At 41.3% G+C, this 20,597-nt stretch overlaps 1 protein-coding gene and 1 long non-coding RNA gene across 4 annotated transcripts in view; one reads left to right on the top strand and one right to left on the bottom strand.

Moving 5' to 3' along the window:
* Positions 1–8,518: 8,518 nt before the first annotated feature.
* Positions 8,519–20,597, top strand: part of EVA1A (eva-1 homolog A, regulator of programmed cell death) — a 93,296-nt gene continuing 81,217 nt past the window's right edge. For 2 of the 3 annotated variants that reach the window (XM_068564474.1, XM_068564471.1), the window contains exon 1: positions 19,564–19,721. The gene's annotated coding sequence lies outside the window, so the exon portion shown is untranslated. Of the gene's footprint in view, positions 8,549–19,563; positions 19,722–20,597 lie in introns of those variants that run through there. The other variant, XM_068564473.1, reaches the window with a different exon arrangement.
* LOC137777582 (uncharacterized) lies at positions 9,951–20,330 on the bottom strand. The gene is made up of 3 exons (XR_011076568.1): positions 20,183–20,330; positions 15,415–15,484; positions 9,951–10,706 (listed from the first exon to the last, which is right to left on the bottom strand). It is a non-coding gene; the product is annotated as an uncharacterized lncRNA (long non-coding RNA).

Raw genomic sequence — 20,597 nt, 5'->3', positions numbered from 1 at the left:
TCCATTAGTCAAGTTCTTCTATTCCTTGAGTTTGTCGCCTCTTTTTAATGGTGTTAGCTTTCCTCAAATGTTTAATGATTTGTGATTGTGAGCGTTTCTTTGTATTTTTTTCCCTTTTAACTGCTATGCATACATTCTTGTTTGCAAGGCTGTATAGGATAGGTGAGAGGAAGGAGAGAGGGGCATTGAATGCTGCTGTGCTTGTAGTCTAGTGTGCATAAAGTGAGCTTAGGCAGAATCAAATTGCTGCCAGGTATGTTACTCTGATAGACTTTTAGGCAGGAGAGGTCCTCATACTTGCAAGGGGTTGTGAGTTGCCCAAGGCAAGTCTGTTTTTCTGTCCAAGCAGCATGCTCATTGTTCATCTCTAAGTGCAGACAGCTCTGTCATCTGCTGCCTGATCCAAGTAGATCAGTCCAAGTAAGACGAATGGGTGGGAAGATGGGAAGGTGGAAGGAGAGGAAGGATTCCACAAACCTGATGGCTCTTACTGTGAACCTTAGATACTAACCCAGTTAGTGATTCCTGGACCCCTCCTTCTCTACCTACTCCTCCTGGTAGGCTGTACCTTGTCTTTGCTTCACCTTTTGTAGCTGCCTGTGTGCATTTTGGTTGTGGTTTTCTTCTTCAATCCAATCCTATCTGTATCCCAGGTTTTAGTAATTTTTTCCTGATTTCTGGTCCACTGAGCAGGATTGCGGGCCTTGGCAAACAGCTCTTAATTTTTCCTTTCTGTCTCTCTCACTTTCAGGAACCCAGGCTCTCTATGAGAGCCAAGGGACCTGTAAGAATGGGAAAGGATCAGAAAGATTAATCATCTCAGTGAGTTTCAGTCAGTGTGTTATTTGATCCTGGTGTGACATTTTGCTCTTTACCAATATACACAATACCTTGTGAAAATTTAGTTCTCATGGGCCATTACAATGAAAAGTAGAACTGGCATCTACATTTATGTTAACAGAGAAGGTGGTTGTCCCCAGCTTTCATTAATCTTCCATCAGGAAATTTTCTCCTATGAATGTTTGTATCAGTTTTCTTACATGATAAGAAAAAGTGAGCAAGGCTGAATTTTCTTTAAGACTAAACATTGAGAGATACTTAAATAAGTTGAAACAGAGAATAGAAGTTTGTGTTATTTAATATAGTCAGAGGAGTTTTACTGGACTTTGTTCTTGGATCCAGAATTTTGAAAAAAGAATATTACCCCTAAGAGACCCTATTTATCCATCTTTCAATGGCTGGGAGAATTTTTCATCCTTGGTGAAATGACATGACATTCAAACACATTAACCTTTAAACTGCAAGGGGAAAAAGTCAAGAGGACCTCTCATTTGTTGAAGGAAGTGAAGGTATTTAGATTCAAACTAGATATATTTTCTTTTATCAAACTGCCCTGAGTTCAGTAAGAATATGGATGCATGGAAATTAAAAATATTTGATGGAAATGAATTCACTGTGTTAGTCCCAGATTTTTTTTTTTTTAATGCATTCTCTCATTTCATCCTCACAGGAGTTTATTTTTTTATTTATTTATTTTTTTAATATTCTGTATTCTTTTTAAAAAATTTCTTTATTTTCTTTCTTCTTTCTTTCTTTCTCTCTTTTGGCTGCATCTGGTCTTAGTTGGGATCTTTGTTGAGGCATGCAGGATCTTTCATTGCAGATGTGCGCTTCTCTCTAGTTGTGGTGTGTGGGTTTTCTCTCTCTAGTTGTGGTGTGCAGGCTCCAGGGCACGTGGGCTCTGTAGTTTGTGGAACACGGGCTCTCTCATTGAGGTGAGCAAGCTCAGAATTTGTGGCACGCTGGCTTAGTTGCCCTGTGGCATGTGGGATCTTAGTTCCCCAACCAGGGATCTAACCTGCGTACCCTGTATTGGAAGGCGGATTCTTTACCACTGGACCACCAGGGAAGTCCCAGCCCCAGATTTTTTTAGTGCATACAAGTCATTCTTTAAGTTTCTGTAGCTGTTCTTAGAATGGAGTATCAGGATCTTCAGAAATGATGAAGATTAGCTCTAACATTTTGACTGTTAAAAGTACATTGTATCCACTGGGAAGAAGTCATAATCCTGGAGTTGTGGAGAAAAGGATATGCATACTAGACTAAACTATGAATATATTCCAAAGGCTTGATAACAACTTAGGCTCTTGGTACCAGTTCTATAATTAACAGGGACAAAATTGAACTGAGACCAGTAACAGGCCTATAAATGTTTTATAGAAACAACATTTATCAAAATGTGTTTTGATTTGCTTTGGTATTAAAGCTAAAAAGCCCAAATTTTGGGCTAGCAACAGACAGCAAACAGACAATGAGTGAAATTTATAAACAGTTCACACATATAAGTGGCCCATCATTGGAAAAATGAAATGCCCAGCTGGACGGGGTGCCTTTGGAGGGTTACTGACTTATGACTAGTGTCTGCAACAGTTTCTGGATTCCTAAATACCCAAGGATAGTTGTGCTAGATGGTCACAGGCACTGGTATCATCTGACCAGACTACGTTTTTTCCCATGTAAAAGGGATGATGCTCTCTTTCACCTTTCTGCATGAGATTGTTTTCATCGGCATTCTGTGAGGGACCCTCATGGAGAGGGATTGACTGGCTCATCCAAGCAAAAGCTCTCCACGACACAATGCAATCCCTGTATACTTTGTGTTCAGAGTTTTGTCTGTGGCATTTCAGCTACCTAACTTGGATTTTCTGTGCTCTGTATTTGACGGTTGCATAAAGCATTTTTGATAATGAGACTTAAATCTTTGTTCTGGATAAATGTCATCTGTAAGTATATGCTTTTTAGCTTGGATTATTGCCTTATTTATTTTACGAACATTGTGTACACTAAGATATAATTTTTGGGTTTTTATTTTGTCCAGGGTCTGTGACAGATTCTAACTCCTCTCTCTCTAGCTTTGTTTTCTGTCTTATATATGGAACACTCATCTCCAGTTGAGTTATCTTTGGCACACATTTCTATCTTGCTGGCCCTCCTGCCTCTAAGCCATTTGTGACTGCTTAGAAGCATGTAGACAATTTTTTTCCAGCTCTAATGGATTAAGCCATAGTTCATGTTCTTAAAAAAATCCTTATAACTTATTTTATGCTGGGCAATTTTCAGACTTTCATTCTCAGTCCTTTAACTTTCTATAGTCAGGCAAAGCCTGGAGGAGAGAGAAGAGAATTTGACCTCTAAACTGTTATATATAATGGAACTAGTTCAAATCTTTTTATGAATTTTTTATTACAAAAGTATTATACATCTATTAGACAAAGCTAGAAAATAGAGAAAAAAACACAATATCCAGAGAAAATGTGCATTAGTTTTGAGAGTTCTTTTTTCCTAATTTTTTCTATTCACTTATATTGTGTAGTAGTTAAGGGTACAACTTAGATTTGTATCCACCTTTCAAATTTCATATTACAATATAAACATCTCCTCATGTTAATACAAACTTCATAAACATTTGTAATGGCTTCAGGATATTTAATCATAGAGATGTACCATAATTTAACAACTCCTATATTGTTGAACATTTTGTTTCCAAATGTACATGAGTGCATATAATGATGTAATGAACATCTTTGTGCATATGGATTTTTAAAATTATTTTCTTAGGCTGGTAGTTTGCTGCCTAGAACTAGACTCAAAATTCCGGAAGTATCTCCAACATAAATTTCAAATGTTTAAAGGAGAAAAACAGGGAAATCTGAATAAATCTCTTACATAACCATGGCACATTTAACAAAACTAAGAAATTGACATAGGTGCCATACATTAACTAAAGTATAGACTTTTTCAGTATTTCCCCATTTTTCACTCATGTCTTTTTTTCTGTTTTAGGACGCAATCCAGGATACCATATTGTTTTTAGGGTTCAAATTTTAGAAAATGGTGACAGTAGCTTATTCAGAAAGGGAGCTGAATTATGTGTTTTCTGGGTCCTTGCTTAGCTCACAATGTCTTCCTCTTACTGAGTCATAAATGACAACCTTGTTGTGGGTGGGATTCTTGAGTCTTAGTTTTCCTCCTTTAAATATTTGAATATATTATCATGTTCCTTACACATTTTTTTTTTCTTCAGTCTAGTCATTATGAGCCCCTTGAGTTTTCCTTCTATGATCTGGTTCCTCATATGATCTGGTTCCTTATATGATATTTGGCAAGGTTTCATAGCTCTGACTGCTTGTAGTTTGTCAGAACTTCACTGGTCATTTGCGGTCTAGAACTGGATCAACACTCAAGAAGTCTCACCAAGGGCTTCCCTGGTGGCACAGTAGTTAAGAATCCGCCTGCCAGTGCAGGGGACATGAGTTCAAGCCCTGGTCTGGGAAGATCCCACATGCGGCGGAGCAACTAAGCCTGTGCACCACAACTACTGAGCCTGTGCTCTAGAGCCTGGGAGCCACAACTACTGAAGCTCGTGCGCCTAGAGCCCATGCTCCACAACAAGAGAAGCCACCTCAATGAGAAGCCCGCGCAACCGCAATGTAAAAGTAGCCTCCCCCAGCCCCCCCTCCCTCAAAGGGGCAAAGAAACAAAGACCCAATGCAGCCAAAAATAAATAATAAATTAATAAATTAAAAAAAAAAAGTCTCACCAACACAAAGTACATTCCATCTTCAACACGTGGCTTTTGACATGACCCATGATTCTCATACATCCTTTGGCAACTGTATCTTTCTTGACTTAATGTCTATTCAAATAAATTGTTAATACCAAATAAAAAGTTGGTTTTAATATGAGGAAATGCTTATGACATAAATAATAGAATTTGAATATTCCCTATTCAAATGAAATAAAATGCATGGATTATTTACCTTAGTCTTAACCCATGCATTCTCAATGGGAGTAAGCAGTGAAAAAAATCTCTATGTTACAATGGTTGTGGTTCTCCAAAGTTCAGCCTTACCTAATAAAATCTTATTCCTTGGTATTTAATTTCTCTCAGGGAGAGATTAAGTCAAAGTAAAATATTCTCCTTGGGAGGGATGATAATAAAAGTCATACAGTTATTATCTTCAACAAAATACAGATTTCCCAATCTGTCAAGATGATCTCAATTCTTTGGAGGGTTAAACATATAAATGTCTTTATTATGAATTGATACAAAACATCAATAAACAAGGCAGCACTTTGATCATAAACACTCTGGCTACCCTCAAGACTGACCCAAATTTAGGGGCTTGGTATGATTGTTCACAGACAAAAGATTCCTCCTCATAGATAACATGATATTATTTTGAATACAAACATTATGATATAATGAAAGACTCTGCCAAATATTATGATATAATCAAAGACTCTGCTTAAGAAACTGAAGACAGATTAGGGTTAATGGTATTTCCTTGGTTTATCAGCTTAATAACCCAAATTAAATAGTACATGAAATTAGTCTGGAACAACTATTAATAAATATTTCACAGTCCCTAATGATCATTGCATTCTCCCTCAATGCTTAAAAATCACCACCATCACCATCATCATCATAATCATTATCATTATCATCATCACTACTTTTCACTGAGCAAGTGGTATGTGCAGGTTTGATGCTAAATGCCCTACTTTCATTGCCACTTTAGATACTGTTATTTTTTCAATCAATCTGGAATTTATTTTTTTAATGGTGTTAGGTGGATATTCAATGGTATTTTCCAGATTTGGAAATTTCCATATGGAAATCAAGTTGTCTCAGTTCCACTTATTAAATAGCCCATCTTTCCCCCAATGATTTATAATGCCCCCTCTACTTTATACCAAGGACTCATTTATACTTGGGTCTATTTCTGGGCTCTTTATTCTATTCCATTGGTCTGTTTGTCCATTTATAGGCTGTTATTATCTTAGTGATTTGTTTGCTGTCTTACTTTTCAGTAATCCTATATAGCTTGTGGAGTAGGTTCTTTGTTTCAGAATTATCTTGGCTACATCTTGACCTCTTTGTGTGCTCTTGGTGAGTGAATTCTGGTCTTTCTTTCTCTTCTTGTAAGGACACTAATCTCATTATGAGGACTCCACCCTCATGGTCTTATCTAAACCTAATTACCTCACAAATGTTCTACCTCCTAATGCCATCACATTGGTGATTAGGGCTTCAACATATAAGTTTTGGGGGACATAAACATTCAGTCCATAACATGTCTAAAGGAGTAGAATTCTAACCCTCTTTGCCAGTTTCTGGATCCATAGATTCATGGCTTCAGCTCCTGTTCATTACTATCTTGTTCACAGAAATGTTTATCTTGTTTGTGAGCATGCTTTATGTTACTTAAAAAATTTTTTTAACTGTTTTTTACTATCTTTGGGGAATATGGGAGAATTTCAAGCCAAAATGCTTGAAACAGAACTATGCATGTTTCGTTGACTGAAAACTTCCCAAAGTCTCAGCTGGATTATCTGTGGTCAGCTCAGCAGTACTACCATCTGCTTCCCTGCATTAAGAAGGAGAAGCTAGAAATGACATTCCCCAGAATTCCCTTTTCTCTATGATTCCAGGGTAGCATCAGTCAATGCGAGGCATTTGCATAAGATTGGAAGGCAGAGGAGTAGGAGGGACCATACTCTCTGGAAGCAGATGTGAGGCTCTCAGCAACTTCAGGGTATTCTTCTGAATGAACATCTTGGATACTGTAGGCAGTTGAGACAGCCAGCAGTAGCCTCTAGAGAATTTCTCACTGCATAGTTTCTGGCTAAGATGCATGGTAGGAATTTCCCAAAGTTTTCTGATATTTGAAGCAGTGTCCAAGTAAGCTCTTTAGAACCTCTTATGATGGTGATGCAGGCTGAGATTGTCACAAATAGCCTGCTTGACCTTTGCTCCCTAGTCCTGCAAACAGATACGAAACCCTCAAATATCCCATTTTAAAGCTTTAGTACTTGGAGTGGATCAAGGAGTGTGGTAGTCAGCCTCCAAGATGGCCCCCAAAGATTGCTTGTGAACCCCCCTCCCAGACTGAATCAGGAATGGCTCTGTGTAACCCATAGAATTAAGTGGAAGGGATGGTGTGTGACTTCTGAAGCTAGGTCAGAAAAGGTGTTGTGGCTTGCATCTTGGCCTTTGGAAAGTTTGCTCTGGGAGAAGCCAGTTTTCAATTCATAAGGAGACTCAAACAGCCCTGTGGAGAGGCCCACTTGATGAGGAACTGAGGTCTTCTACTAAAAACCAGCACCAACCTGTCAGCCATGCGAGTGAGTTGCTTTGAATGGACCCTCTAGTTCCAAGCAAGTCTTAAGATGACTTAAACCCCAGTCAGTCTCATGAGAGACAGCAAGCTAGTATTTCCCATTTGAGCCACGTACAAATTCCTGGCCCATAGATACAGATAATAATTGATTATTGTTATTACAAGCAACTAAGTTTTTTGGGGGAAGGTGATTATGCAGAAATAGATAACTAATACAAGTGGCTTCCATTTTCCTGAACAAAAGCTTATGAAAAAAACTTTTCATTTTAATTCTTCTCAATTTGTCTTATGTACCTATACAGTCCCTGTGCAATGTGAGTCAGGTCCATTGTCATTTTCTTGTCTGGAATTATTTAAGTCAAGCCATCTTGTGTTTTTCAAACTGGTTGCCAATTCCCAGCTGAAAGAGTTGTTTGCATCTCCCAAGATTATTAGCATGCCCACTGCTTATTCTTCCTGCAGAAAGAAGATGGCAGGTTTGAGAGCTGTCAGAATGTAACTGGTTGAATCCCATCTCTACTATTTTCTGGCTGTATAATCTTGAGCAAATTTCTAAAGATTTCTAAATTTTAGTTTTCTGACTATTAAGTAAGAATAATAGTACCTACCATACAAGTTTATAAACAGGTTAAATTTTAAAGGTATATTAAAAATTTACAACATATTGTCTGGCACATAGTGACCATTTACTAATGGTTTCTATGATGATGATGGTGATAATCATGAGGATAATGATAAAGTGTGAGCTTTGGTGTTTGTCATTCAATGCCTCCCTCAAGTCCCTTCCTGTTTCAAATATCTATTATTGTATAACATACCACTTCCAAAATTTGTATCTAACAAGACCATTTTATTATCTCTTGCAATTCTGTGAGTTGACTGGGATCAATTGAGTAGACCTGTTCCATGTGGTATTGACTGCAGTCATCTGGGAGCTTTTTTGGGTTGGAATATGCAAGATAGATCATTCACTTGGCTGTTCTTAATATTGTCTGTTGGCTGGGAGCTCAGTTGGGGCTTTGATCAAAAAGCCTACAAATGCCTTTTCCATATGACTTGAACTTCTCACAGCATGGTGGCTGGATTCAAAGAGTCAGCGTCTCAAAAGCAAAAGTTCCAAGAAGCAGGAAGTGAAAACTACTTATTCTCTTAAAGGCTAGGCCCAGAATTGGTATGGCATTATTTCTGCTACATTCTGTTTGTTAATCAGTCACAGAACCAGCCCAGACTCAAAATTAGGAGTAGCAAAGTCTCCCTTAGATAGGGATAGAGACAGAATTTGCCCTCATATCTAAGCTACCACATTCCCCAATTTCCATTCCAAATACCTCCCAAAATCACTCAAGAAGATCCTATGAAGCAAGGTAAGTCTATGAGCTTTCCAAAATATGTCTGATTCTTTCTTACCTCTCTGTCTAGAGCAAGCCTATCCCTCTTCATAAAGTTTTCCCTCAGATACCGCTACCCTCTGGGGGATCCTAGGACTGACTGTCAGGATTGGCCATTGATCAGTGTCTGCTGTGAAGTTTTATGACCATACAACCATCCATTGGTATCTGCAGGGGACTGGTTCCCCTCACAGTTAGCAAAATCTTTGGAGGCTCAAGTCCTTTATATAAAATGGCATAGTATTCACATATGACCATTACATAGTCTCCTGTGTAATCTCTAGGTTACTTATAATACCTAATACAATGTAAATTCTATGTAGATAGTTGCTGGAGTGTGCAGCAAATTCAGGTTTTGCTTTTTGGAACATTGTGGATTTTTTTTTTTTTTAGTATTTTCAATCTGCAGTTGGTTGAATCCACAGATATGGAACTTGTGGATGTGGAAGGCTGAGTGTACCTGTTACTTGACACTTTCCAGATCTGAATACTCATTTTGTATGTAGTTTCCCACTGAGTGGGATTTATCTGTCTTGGCTTTCAGCGTTGATCAGTGCTTAGTAAGTATTTTCTGATTTGAATGCTATATTGTAGGGAGGAGTGATGGAAGGGAATTGGTATTTATTGAACACTTAGAGCCAAGCACAATGCTAAGTTTACATATATCATTTCATATATTTTTGATGACCATTCTATAAGTATTATTATTCCCATCTGACAAGGAAACCAAGTACTTAATTTGCTTTATTTTACAACCAGTAAGTAGAAAAACCAGAACTTAATGCAGATCTATTTGAGGCCAAGGCCCTTATCTTTCACTGGTATCATCCTGCCTACAACTCCCTTGAAATGAAGCTGTCTGGGAAAAAAGGGGAAAACTATGTTACTAGGGACTGTGGTTTCTAGAGTATTTGAATCATAAACTCCCATGGGGAGGGTATGCTCTAGTCAGTTTATCTGCCTGCAGACATTTACTACTGCCTAGGACTAAAGCTAAACATTAACCCAGTTGAGATCTGCTTTTTCTTTTTGTTTTTCAAACTCCCATGACTCTCAGTGGCCTTGGTCATAGACCCTTTCCATTATTATTCCCTTTTAAACAGCTTCTCGGTATCATGACAGCATGTTTGGAAACACAGTGGCATATTTGTGGTGATTAAACTTCACTAAAATGTCTGGATCCTAGACTTCCATAGACCTCTTGGCTCCAGCATTGCCTGGGACCCCCTATTTATGTCTCCATTTGAGGAATCTCAAGAGAGGGTTTGTGGCTCCTTCTCTCCAGCCTCAGAGGGGAGAGAAATTGCTGGCTCAGCAGTTCCAGAGGGCTTCAAGGGGATCAAAGAGAGAAAAGCAAACACTGAAGAAAAATGTGCTATTTATTCTTAGAACAAAGTTACATTGGCAGCTTTCTCCTCTCCAGTAATACTTGTTTTCCTGAAAGGATTATACACGTGTTTGCTTCCTTCCATAGGATTTAACCACCACTCAGCTTATGACCTGCAACTTCTGTCTCCCATACCCTCTCAACTATGCTTTCAGTTTTCTCACTGGCTGGGCAAAATTTAAAGAGATTAAAATCAACCATGAGAGAAAGTGGGTTAATACAGCTGTTACAAATGCCCATGTCAGCAATCCAAGTCAGCAGCTTAAATTAACTCAGCCATGTGAGTGGCGTCCCTGTGCCATAAATGGGGGGATCCAGAGATTTTAGGCCTCCATCCACAGGGAAGGAATGAAGAGGCTTAGGCTAAGTGAGGAGGCCTGCTAAGTGGAGGTGTCTTTCTTTGGGAGAGCAATTTCACTCATGTTTTTTTCATGGATATTTCTGCTTTTAATTAATTGAACAAATTCATTGAGTGTTATGTGGCACGATAATTTACTGAGAAATTTTTTCGTATCTTCTTCTCTTTGTTGTCAGTGCTCTTCTCTCCTCTGCCTCAAGAAGGTAGGAAGACCCTTGTCTTTGGGGGCTTTTTTGTTGCTGGTTGAAAACAGACTTTCTAGTAGAAGAAGCCCTTTTTCTTGGTTTTGTTTTGGTCACCTATGCTGATTGAGGGGAATTGCGCTGGGGCTGGAGTGGGAGCTTCGGGTTTCTGAGGGTACACATCCTGACTGGAGGCTAAGGAAGTCCCTGTAAAGGAAAGAAAGAACAAGATTACAGAGAGTGTTCATCAAGTATGAATGCCTGGACCCTGCTTTCCCACAGCACTCACAACGAGGGCTGCTGAAGGGCAGGAGGGGAGAGGGGTAGAGTAGAAACAACCAAACATTAGAGGCTGTGGCCTTGAGAACCCCTGTGAAAAAAATCTCAAGTCCCAGGCCTCAGAAGTACCTGTCTCCTGGTTCCATGCAGCCTTGGAAAATAAGCCTGGATGTGGTAATCAGTATAGACGGGAGAGGCCCCTCTTTGCATGTTCTGTATGGTACAAGTCACCAGGGACCTACCCCTGACCCTGGGAAGTACCTAATAATGACAGATTAAATTTCCCTATGGAAGGAGTAAAAAGCTCAGGGAAAATTAAATTCAATTTAGAGAAATAAGAGTAGTGTGATAGTTCTTGCATCCTAATCATGTAGTTAGCACCTACTAGGTGCTAGGCACTGTGCAAACCCTGGAGACAAAGAGATGAACAAGCACCTGTTGCCCTCTCGGGTGAGGAAACTCATTGCAGAGTTCACAATGAAGACATGTCACAGATGCCAGGGACTCAGGAGGGAGCACTGCCTCTATTTGGAGGCAAGGAAGTCTTCCCAGAATTGCTCACCTTTATTCTGAGTCTTAAAAGATGAGCTGGAATTCCTCAGTGGAGGATGGTGGTGGAGTTGAGAACATTCTGTACAAAGGTACAGAAGTGTGAAATAGCATGACATGTTTGGGAGACGGTAAAGAGGTTGATACAGCTGAAGCATGATAGATTGAGGCTGACCCTGAAGGGCTTTGAATCCCATGCTAAGAAGTCTAGACTTTATCCTGTAAGAGGTGGGCAACCCCCAAAAGATGCTAGTAACATGAATATGTGCATTTATTATGAATCAAAACTAGTTAAGGAAGGTCACAAAGGAGGAATGACCACAAAGGTAGGAAGGAATCTCGGAGATGGGAAAGTGCAGAAGTGAAGGGAGAAGAGTTTGTGAAGAAGAAAGTAGCCAACAGTGGACAATACTGCAGAGAGGTACCAACACAAGCTCAGGGACAGCCACTGGATTTTGAAATTCGGAGGCTATTTTTGACTCCAATGAGGGCAATTTCAGTGGTGTGTTGGGGGTCAGAAACCAGACTACAGTGAGTTGACAATTGAATGGAGGTTGAGAAAGTGATAATAAATACACCCATTTGTTTGAGAAATTTGGAAAAGAAATAAAGATACAGAAAATACCTATAAATGGGTAATTTATTTATGTATTTCAAATGATGAGGAGGGCTTAAGCATCTTCAAGATTTAGGGGAAGGAGGCAATGGGAAGATCAGAGATGAGGGAAGAGAAATTAGAGCAAGGAAGGAAGTCTGGCAAGCAGAGGCTTGAAGCACAGAGAAGAACCCCCTGACTGACCAAATCTCCCATGTGCCCAAGGGGTTGAGGTCATACTTCTGTGTGGAAGCTGTTACTCTGCACATCTCAGTACAACTAAACTCTATGTTTCTGAGAAGTATAGTAAACCATTTAAACATAAATCAAATGGGTCATATTTTAAATGCATTAATCAAACTTGCTAATTTAAAGGATTCCTAGTATGGACCTTCTGTTGAAACAAATGAATCAGCTTTTCATTTATTATCTCTTCTTCTGTTAGGACCATAATCTTAGACTCCTTGTTCACATCCAAAGTAGATCCCTCAACTCCATTAGCTGTGTCCAGACACAGGAGGCTGACTGGTTGCTGGATACCAGCATCAGTTTAAGAATGGAAATCACTCCAGTTTGGGCACTGGGGTAATGAACAGAGTGCCATCCATTTGGTTTGATTAGATCTAGCACACCTGTGCATAAGGACACCATGTTCCAGAACTTGCTACTATGAAATTTATGAATCAGAGAACTGATTAAATGAATGTCCTGTAGTGTTTTAAGAAGTTCAGGGTTACCTCAACCATCTGCTCTGGTTAGTGCACAATCTTCAAAGAAATGTATAGTTTGGTATGTTTTGTCATCTATCCTGTGTTTGCCTATTTATCTTTCAGACCAAATCACTCTACTAATTTCTCAAGCTCACACTTTTCACAGTTACAGGAGACAAGTCTTTGAGGAATTTGGAAGGGTTGTAGGCAGTCTTGTAAAGGAGTACTGAAAAAGGCTCAGAATTTAGTTCAGTTATGCTGTTAGATTGAGTTACTGTAACACAAATTTTATACTTTATTTTGAGCTCTACTGTTTCTTATTCCTCTAAAAATGACTTTCAGTAGTTTGCTACATATGAAGTGTATTTTTTAATAGGTGGGACTAAAATTACTTATAGCAGAATGTCTTAATTTTATATTGAGTCAATGGTATTTTCAATATAAAAAAGACATTTATATTATAGACAACTGTTTAGGGTCATATACGTTGTGGATAGAGACATAACTTGCTTTTTCTTAAAGCACAACTATTAGCAACTTTACTAGGCATGTTTCATGATCCCATTGTCTCATTTCTTATAATTAAAACCTCTCAGTTTTACAGTGACTTCCTGTTGGTTAGAAAGAGAGTGTTTTGTATGAACGATTTAGTAAAGTTATATTCATGCTTATTTAACCTTGTTAACCAAGATGAAAAAAGTAAAGGAGGTCTCAGCAAAAGGATGAGAATCTCCCTATGGAAAATAGAGGGAATAAAAGAAGCAAGATTTACACTCAGCTATGTTTATGGTTTAACTGGTGAATATGTTTTGATTCAAAACCTATCATTATTTCTGCCTGGCAAACCGGTTCATCTGTACCATTTTTCTAGATTCCATGTATATGTATTAATATATGATATTTGTTTTTCTCTTTCTGACTTACTTCACTCTAGGATTAACATATATACACTAATATGTATAAAATAGATAACTAATGAGAACCTGCTGGATAGCACAGGGGACTCCACTTTGCTGTACAGTAGAAACCAACAAAACATCACAAAACAACTATACCTCAATTAAAAAAAAAACTATCACTAATCACAGGTAATGTTGTATTGGGCAGCAGAAACTGGTGAGAGAAATATTCTGATTTCTACTCTGTTGCCTCAAGCAAGATAAAGTGGTTGAGCCAAAAGGATTTAGATTTCTACTCTTCTGACTGGGCCCATGAGGAATTAATTCAATGAGAGATAAGCTTCCACTTCACAACAGAATAAAGACATGCTTAGTTGATGCTTGTTCCTCATTATTTCATCCCTTTTGGACACATAACATTTTAAGAAAGGTGGGGGAGGTGATTAGAACACAGGGAGGCCATTTGGAGGGGTGGTGCTCAGCTGTGTGGCTCAAGTTCCCTGTGCTTTCTGGTTTTATTAAAAATTTTTTTGACTAGTGTGTCCAGCACCCCCTTATATTCCTCTGTACAGGCAAAACTTCGCTTTTTGAAAAGGAAGAGAAGGCCTGGGAACATTAATTTCATTATCTACCTCTGGAAACTAAGGAGAGCATAACCGTCAATACTGATTTATTTGGTGATTAAAGGCATCCATTAGACCTTGTAAAAAGTTGGTGAAAGGTCTGGCTGTAAGTGTATGGTGCTGCATTCTTCAACCTTTGGTGTCTAGGAGGTGTTAGTAGCTAATACTATCATATGACTAGCGTCATTTCAGCAGGTAGTTGTGAGGTGAATGAATTTAAATGCCACCTGGTTAATGAAAGGAAGGAAGAAACAAAGAAACAAAGAGAGAGATAAATTGTCCTGCTTCCCCTAATATTTTAAACAATATTTTCAGGCTCACTTTTGTTAAGATGAATAAATATGAAATGACTGTAAGATAGAATATTTAAAAAAAAAACTCAGCCTCCTGATTTTCCTAAAGTGACATCATTAATGGTGACACATTGATGTCTCTGTCTGCACATCCATTAACCTCTCATCAGGCCATGTGGCAATTTCCTTTGTCTTTCATTATTTGGTTTACATGACTGCCTTGCTCTGACGCTCCTAGAGATCATTTACTACTTCTGGAATTCATAAGTGCTTGATGTTTGAATGCTTCTTGTAAATAGCAGTGCTATAAGAGAAGGGACAAGAATTCTGGTTTCAATCATTTGTACTTTCTTGGGACAGAACCAGATTTCCTACTCTTGACCATGTGATGATGACATTACCCGCTCAAGGCTGAGATAAATCCAGGGATTTTTGTTAGTTTGGTATTATCTTAACATGCTTTGGTCAAGAGAGAGATTTTGATATTTCCCTTTTCCTGATGACTTTTGGCAATCATCCATTACTAAACTGAGCGCCTTACTTACTTTGCAAACTCCTTATCCATTAGGACCTAGGCTTTGTCTCTGCATTTCCTACAGAAGTGGTTCTTAATCCTGACTGTACATTTTAATCACCTGCAGAGGTTAAAAAAATGGGTTCCACACCTAGAGATTCTGATTCAATTGATCTGGTCTAGAGCCCAGCTTGTAATTTCAAAATATTCCCCAGGTTAGGATTGAGTGTATCATGCAGCAAGGTCACCTACAGTGTCTAGGACAATTCCTTGTGAAGGGCAGGTGGTCTCCAGGAAATGGCAGTTAAACTGAACTGCATTGATAAACAGGCTACACAGGGCCAGATGATTTTGGGTGAGGACATATCTGGACATATTCCACTGCAGTCATTGTGTAGTACCTTAAGTGGCTCATAATTTTAGGGTAAAGCCACAGGGACCTGAAGGTCTTACCTTAGTTGAGTTGGTAGATCAGTTTTGTTTTGTTGTCCTCCTTTTGGGTGCTGTGCCTTAGTTTCCTCATCTGTAAAATGGAAATAACCAAAGTTTGAGGTCATATTTTTGTTTGAGGCAAAAACCAGTACCAGTAAAAATTCGCTGCAATGAGCTTCATGTAAAATCATCAAATTGCTGTCATGCAAACACAAATGGGAGTTTAGGAAGTGGAAGCAGCAGAAATGTGTCTGGGGTACTTGTCAAAGTTGATCGATAGGGCTCAGCAATGATGTGGACTTAGGGATTCTCCTACCAAATCCCAGCATCATGACAGTGCTGTTGAAGAAATGCCACTGAGGGTTAAAACTACCACTTCTCTTTTGTGTTAAATGAAGGGGCTCTGGGGACTAGACCTCTTCCATGAGTCAGAGGTCCTGCTGCTGGCCAGGACACCAGTGTGCAGGATGGTGGAGCCCTGCTCTTACCACCAGCACCCTGGGAGCCCTGCACACTCTGCAGGGAGGCCCAAGCCTGCTGACACATCAGCAAGAATGCTTACACTGAGAGCTTATTTCACAGCCCTGGGCCTGGACCCAGGCATGAAGTAGTTACTTCAGATCCTGGTTTCCTGGGATGAACACTCTTCCACTTCTTATTCCCCACCCCTGCCTATAACTGGAGCTGAGGCTGTTCCTGTGCACACGGACTCCCTCCTGCCTCTGTTCCTGCCTGGCTTATCCTGTGGATCTCAATCCCAGATTGTGTTCCTTTCCACTTCAGCCTTAAGGCCAGCCAGCTATCCCATAACCAGGGGAAACTTCACAAGATAGCCCCTGAGCATCTGCCACGGTCTAGCAGAGGGACTTAATGCTCCCTCCTCACATCTGATCTAAAGTCTGAAATGCTATGTAATACTATGCTTTAGTTATATCCCCCTAGAGATGGAAAATAGAGGATTCCCTCTTTTATGATAGTTGTGCTATTAGTGAAGTACTGGCCCCTCTCATTTTGGGATAAATCTCCCCCATACATTTGGTTTCTCATAACAGTCTATGGTTTATCTCTCGTCATCTCATCTCAGGCTATGGAGGATCAAGCCACACATAGTGTCTTAGTAAAAGGGCAATCAAGGACAACTTATTTTACAGGTGGGAAAATGGGTCACAGAGAGTTTTGATGATGTGTAACTGTAATAAGTGAATGGGACCTGAAATGAGGACTCTCCTTTCTATCAAAGGGGCAGGGCGGCAAAATGGTGGTGGTAAATGCCGACAGTGGTGGTAGCAAAGTGTACCACTTGAGAAATTTGGATTGCAGGGACAAACAGATTTTCACTTCTTGACATCTCAGTTTCCTCATTTATAAAATATGAAAACAAGAGTACTTAACATGTAAGGATGCTGTGAGGGTTAAGAGAAATATATGTGAAAAGGACTGGTGCTGGGTTTGGCTCTTATAAGTAAGTAAGGTAGTAAGTGCACACACATGCAACCATGAAGTGGGTAGCTTTGAAGAGTTCCTGTCCAAGGCTTAACCATAGTCCACAGGTCTCCTGAGATAGCTTCTGGGAGCATCGGTTTCTATAGGACCCTGGAGCCGTCACTCCAAAGCCCTTCCCTCAGGTTGATCTCTCTGGAGAATGACCCCAAAGACCCCCAAGAGGGCTTTCTGGCCACTTATGCCCAGTTGCAGAACCAGAGGCAGGGGCTGTCCTAGGTGGCAGCTCTCATCCTGTTATACCTATGATTCCTGAAACCAGTTGGACAGCAGAGGTTCAACAGTATCTTCTTCATTATAATGAAATGAGGTTATCCTAAGCAGAGCATTTAGCCCAATGCCTGGTGTGTACTAGGCATTCAACAAATGTTAGTAGTTATTAATAGTAGTAGTTTTAAATCCAAAGCTAGGTTCATGGGTCAGAGTGCTTCCAAATTCCAGAGTCCTTCCTCTAGATTAGGAAGCAAGTGAATATGTTCTGGGTTAGGGCCAATTCATGGAAAGTCTATGCCACTGACTGTTATTTATTCATTCATGTATTTATTTATATACTTAGTACACATTTATGGAGCATCACTTATGTGTGTTGCCCTTGCTTAGCACACAATTCTCTGATCTCTGGTGTTTATGCATGGCAGTTGCACCAGGGTGGTACGAATAGTGTTACATCAGGAAAACCCACTTCTCAATATCACTTTTCCAGCTACCTTCTGATAAAGCTAGAGAGTTAGGAGGAGCTCTGATCATGGCACCTTGTGGGTGAAATCTGGGGTTAGTCATGTGTGTATTTTACAGATAAGAAATCTGAGGCCTGAGAGGGGAGTACTTGCCCCAAGTTCAGACAGTACTCTAGTGGCCATCTGAGGCTAGAATCTGGTTCTGATTAGTTTAGGAAAAAAGGGCCCTTTCCAGCAGACCACTTGCCTCTGTATGAGAGGGAGATAACTAGTCTTTACATTTTCACTTACACATAGGTGTTCTTTTTCTTTCTGAAGAGGTGCATTTCAAGGTTAAATGAAATAGCATTCGAGTAAGCCTAGAACAGTGGTTCTAAACTCTGATTGCATTAGATCATCTGAACATCATTTTGAGAATACTGATTTTGGAGCCCTACCCCAGACCAATTAAATATGCATTTGTGGGACCAGGGGCCTCATATTGGTTGTCAAAGCTCTCCAGGTGTTTCTAAAGTATGGTCAGGGCACCACAGTCTAATATCCAGTCATTCTAATACACAGTGGTCTAGAGATCAGTGCTTCCAAAACTCTAATGCACATTTGAATTATCTGGGAATCTTGTTAAAATTCAGATTCTGATTCAGTAGGTCAAGTGGGGCTGGAACGTTCCCACTTCTAACAAGCTCCCAGTTCATGTTAATACTGTCAGTCCCCAGACCACACTTGGAATAGCATCTCCAGAAGGCGCTCTGGATTCTGGTTATGCACTGGTCACTCACTAGGTACTCCAGCCAGAGGCCTGGAAATTACCTCTTTCCTTCATCCACTCATCTGCACCCTGTCAGCTCTTGGTCACTATTTCTCGTCAACTCCACCCCACTGTTCTCTGCAGCTCCTATCCTTTCTTGGTAGACTGGTCAACATTCTCTTCCATGTTCACCCACCATCACTCCCCATCCTGGCTGTGTTCTCTGCTAGACCACCTCCTGATTGGGCTTTCCCATTCCTCCTTGGCTCTGTGCATGCCGTTTTTACTCTGTGGAAAGCTCTTCCAGTTCTTGACCTATCTCTTAAGAGACCACAGAATCCCTGGACCTCTTCTCTGCCTGCACTAGTTACATATGACGATTGTCTAGGAACAACATGCCCTGCTTGTTCTTTTCTAAGTTCCCAGAGCCCAGCTCAGCACCTATCAGGCTCTTAAATAAAGTAGGTGTTGAATTTAAGAAAGAAAACCCCAACTCTGAATGAGCAAGGCCAAATCAGCTGCTCTCCTTTGGATCAAAATGAACGTTCCTTCAAAATTATGTATTAGGTTTTAAACTCTCCAGTTGGAGAAAAAAAAATCGATCAGATTCAACAAAGTAAATATTATTTCCTGTAATTTAATATGTGCTCAGGGACTTCCCGGTGGTCCAGTGGTTAAGACTCCGAGCTTCCACTGCAGGGGGCACTGGTTTCCATCCCTCCTGGGAGGAACTAAGATACCGCATGCTCTGCAGCACGGCCAAAACAAAACAAAACAAAAACCAAAAAAACAAACAAACAAAAAACCAAACAACAAAAAAAGGGCTCAGAGCAGGTGATGGGACAGGAAGGAGAGGATGGATGCTGGAAGCAGCTTGGAGGTCTGCTTTCAAATCTGGGCTCGTCCCCGCAGGGGGAAAGGGAAGATCCCGGGGACAGCCGATGGAGAAACTTCCACAGAAGTGCGCGGGTCAGGTTGGAGTTCCGGAGCTAGAACTAACTTGACGCGGAGTGGGGCGCCGCTTGCGGCAGCCATTGAAGTTTCGTGTCTTTCCAGAGCCCACATGGGCCACTGGCTTGGGGAGGGGGGAGGCGGGAGGGAGGGCAGGTCCAGAGCGGAGTGGGTGGAGTGGAGGGGAAAGACCGAAGGAAATGAGACAACCTTTTCCTCCCACTGACTCGCGCTTCTCCAGCGTCTGCGGGGCTCACTACCGCTGCCCGTGAGCGCCCAGGCTGAGACCCAGCGCCCCGCGCCCGCCTCGGCGTGTCTCCCCTGGGATTTTTTCCGAGGCGCCAGTGCCGGCCCAAACCCTGGCCACAGCTTTGTTGCGTCCTCCCCTTAGTGAACGGCTCCTGGTCCCCGAGCAAGGACCCCGGAAGTGCGCGTCGGTGGCTCTGGCGAAGGTAAGCGGCGCCGGTGAGAGCGCTAAGGGCATAGGGGCGCCTGGCATCCCAAGCGGGCCCTGGTCTGCCCGGAATACCCCTTCTTCGGAAGCACCCAGAGCACTTCAGACCTGAAGTCTCTGCTTTGTTCCTGACCCCCTGCCAGGTGTTGTAGCCTGGGTCCCCCAGGGAACTTTGCTTCCCAGCGCTTGTTTTTACTCTTTCTCTTCCTCTTACTTTCCTGTTGCTTCCCCCGCCCCTCCCCCCCGCTTCTTTTTCTGGACCCAACAACTCTCTGCTCCTTGCTTATGCAGCCTGGCTTCCGAGAGCGAGTCCTTCCCTAATCTCAGCGCTTCTCTCCTCCTCCGCCCCTGGGACCAGGGGCTGAGCGTGCGGGCCCGCGACAGTGACTGGCTTTGCCCCTGGGCCTGCCGGAGGCGGATCTGTCCGAAATTTCCAGGGCTCTCATTGATCTCATTTACCTTTGAGGCACTCAGCTGGCCGCGTGCTTTTGGCGACCCCCAGGACCCCGAAATCAAAGCGGATTGGGGAGTGACAAGGTCGTTGGCGCCCCTTAAATCCTCAGGGGGACGCTCTGCTCGTGGAGAGGGGCGCGGTCAGCTTCTTGCAGCTCTGACTGGGCTTCCCAAGGATTGGGGTGTGGGGGTGGGGAGGAGCAATGGATATGGAACTCGGGGCGTGGAGGTAATGAGGCTGGCTTGGAAGGATAGGCGAGGAAACCACTTCGTGCTAGCTTGCCATTTTGCTCTTATTAACTGCCTGAGTGCTCACATCAAGGCTCTGAGTAGGGACTCCTATCCCTATTTTACAAAGGGGCAAAATGAGACGCACAGAGGTTAAATAATGCTACCGGGGCCACATACCTGGGAAGGGGCC

Source organism: Eschrichtius robustus, chromosome 15 (genome assembly GCF_028021215.1).
Source record: "Eschrichtius robustus isolate mEscRob2 chromosome 15, mEscRob2.pri, whole genome shotgun sequence".
NCBI classification, from domain to species: Eukaryota; Metazoa; Chordata; class Mammalia; order Artiodactyla; family Eschrichtiidae; genus Eschrichtius; species Eschrichtius robustus.
The sequence above is the reverse complement of the archived record's forward strand: the minus strand, read 5'-3'. Positions and strand labels throughout refer to the sequence as shown.